The 3,063-nt window shown below is 39.3% G+C and overlaps 1 long non-coding RNA gene across 1 annotated transcript; it reads right to left on the reverse strand.

Moving 5' to 3' along the window:
- Positions 1-810: 810 nt before the first annotated feature.
- Positions 811-2,736, reverse strand: LOC139028209 (uncharacterized). Its single transcript, XR_011480403.1, has 2 exons — positions 1,373-2,736; positions 811-1,186 (listed from the first exon to the last, which is right to left on the reverse strand). It is a non-coding gene; the product is annotated as an uncharacterized lncRNA (long non-coding RNA).
- Positions 2,737-3,063: the final 327 nt, after the last annotated feature.

The raw sequence follows: 3,063 nt of genomic DNA on the forward strand, positions 1-3,063 counted from the left end.
ATCACTGAAGCTGGAGCCTCATCTCCCTCACTAACTTAAAGCATCAGCTGTCAGAGCAGCTCACAGATCATTGCACCTGGACATAGCCTATCTGTAAATAGCCCGTCCAATTACCTCATCCCCATATTGTTTTTTTAGTTGGTCTGCTCCTTTGCACCCCAGTATCTCTACTTGCACATTCATCTTCTGCACATCTATCACTCCAGTGGTTAATTGCTAAATTGTATTTACTTCGCCACTATGGCCTATTTATTGCCTTACCTCCCTAATCTTACCTCATTTGCATACACTCTATATAGATTTTTTATATTGTGTTATTGACTGTACGTTTGGTTATTCCATGTGTAACTCAGTGTTGTTGTTTGTGTCGCACTGCTTTGCTTTATCTTGGCCAGGTCGCAGTTGTAAATGAGAACTTGTTCTCAACTGGCATACCTGTGTAAATAAAGGTGAAATAAAATATATATATATATATATATTCACTGATCATGTACTCTTCCTTGGCAAATAAAAGAGTGGTTCAGGTATCAATCTCTGAGACATTCTTTTTCAGTCATTTCAAACTCCATTATTTGAATGATGCTGTGTCTGCATGTCTGTATTACAATTATACACTTCAACAGTGTTTACTACTCGTGCCCCTCGTACATCAATGATTAAACATTGTAACTATGCAATAGACTAGAAACATGATTGATTTGTAATTCATATGTACAGAAAAAAAACGATGCATATCTAAGTCTCTTCATCTGCATTAATCTGAGTATACAGGATAATATTTCAATGAGATACTTAATTTCAACCAGTGTAGAAAGTGAAAAGCTTTATTGAAAGAAGTTAATTATCCAGGTGTTAAAAATAGATAAATGCATTATAATTATGATAATTGTAATATTATAAATACAAGTTCATTCTGTACTTCAATGCACATATGGTGTGCATTATAAAACAAGGAAGGAAGACGAGGTGGGGAGAGAGGTGTAGAAGACAGAAAGGGAAAGAGGTAAGAACAGCGGCAAACAGAATATGATTCATAAATTACAGTGCTACCCTAATATTCTCTCAGTTCATCACAATTGTGGTGTCTCCTAACCAGCCTTGGGCCCCCAATTGGCCCAAAGGTTATCTTAAGAGCGGGTGAGGTGGCGATGACAGGACTGGCTTCCTCTCTCATATCAAAACATACCTGCAGACGAGAGAGCATGATTAAGCCTTTTTTATTCTAACATGGTCAGTCATCTTAAATCAGAAGGTGAAATGCAAAACTGACCTTTGATCATTCACTCTGGGACTACTACATCTCTGTCTGTATTTCAATGTAAAGCATCTCTTTAATAATACTTCCTGTTGACCTGACCAAGTGACATCTCACCTATGATCATGCTGTGCCCTCTGTGTCAGCCAGTTCAGAGGGGTTCACCAAAACAGCTGATATAACCTAGAGGATTTAGGGAGAAGGGGGAGAGGGATGAAGTGAAGAAGAGAGACTGTTATTGTGTGTGTGTGGTCTCATCTGGTGTCCACACTAAGCGGCTACAGAGTACTTTATGCTGAAAAACAGACACATGAGGACAAACAATAGGAGATAATGTCAATAGAAGATACTGTATGTGACGCAGACACCTATCGGAGTGTACCTGAAACATTTAAATATAAATAAGACAGGCAGAGATGGAGAAAAAGAACACAGAACAGTTTTCCTCTGGTTATGGACACTTTGCCAGAAATAAAGCTTCCACGGCCTGTTCCTCGGACAGTGAACATCTGTCAATATCTACATTTTCGACCCCTTGGTCAGCTCGCTCTCTGAAAGTAAAGAAAACAGCTTATTTTTATAAAACAATAACTGAGATATGACCATTCAATCTAAAGCAGCAGATGTCTTTTTTAGGATACGTCAAAACAGCCCAGTGCTGCTTACCTGAGATGCCATCTTCGTAGGTGTCCGCTTTGACTTCCTTTGTGTCGGAAAAAAGTTGCTTTCAGGACAATTATTTTTGATTGAAAATAAAAAAGGTTTTGCTCTCGACAAAAAGACACAAATGTACCTCCATAGCATATGACAATTTGCCTGTGAATAACCACACCTTCATACAAACGTGCTACTGTATGCAGAATTATTGATGCACAACCGAAGATGCTGCCATATCCTGCCAGCACACCCACAAGCGAGGCACTCAGGAGCAGAATGATGACACGTGGAAGAGGGAAAAGAATGAGATGGGAACAGCAATTTGTTGCAAGTTGGGGAGGAGGGCTAATAGCTGAACAATAGACTATTCAACGTTTACTAAAGAATAGTCTAATAGCTGAGCTGGGTGTGAAAACAGACCAGATTTGCCCTAACGACCAAGGGGTAGCTTGCTACTCAATGTAATAAAGTAATGACTTTTCAAATAAGTTACCTTACACATTATGCTACTGTGTAACAGAACTTAACCATAGACGTAAATATAACTAAAGACATACATTGACTGAAGAAACTATTGTCCAACCTGACTTTCATTCTCACATTACATATTCAAATGTACTTACACCATACCGTGGGGCGGCAGGTAGCCTAGTGGTTAGAGCATTGGGCCAGTAACCGAAAGGTTGCTAGATTGAATCACTGAGCTGACAAGGTAAACATCTGTCTTTCTGCCCCTGAACAAGGCAGTGTTGTTCAGGGGGTGCACAATTCCTAGGCCGTCATTGTAAATAAGAATTTGTTCTTAACTGACTTGCCTAGTTAAATAAATGTTACAATTTTTTTTTTTTTTTTTTACTTCTTAGCGTCCCGGTAGCGTCCCATCTGGCCAACATCCGGTGAAATGGCAGAGCGCCAATAATAAAATAACACTGAATACGTCACACCATAATTTAATTAAATAACAATTTGGGGCAAGGGGGTGCTTATATTTGTATTGTGACACAAAAGTGTGTAATGTATTATTTTTCTTTTTTGCATATCCAAACTCCCCCTGAGACAGGAAGTGGGGTCATGGCCAGGATCACCATTGTACAGAGCCCTTGATGCAATTAGGGTTAAGTGCCTTGCTCAAGGGCACTGCGACAGATTAT

The sequence above is a fragment of the Salvelinus sp. IW2-2015 genome, linkage group LG9 (genome assembly GCF_002910315.2).
Source record: "Salvelinus sp. IW2-2015 linkage group LG9, ASM291031v2, whole genome shotgun sequence".
NCBI classification, from domain to species: domain Eukaryota; kingdom Metazoa; phylum Chordata; class Actinopteri; order Salmoniformes; family Salmonidae; genus Salvelinus; species Salvelinus sp. IW2-2015.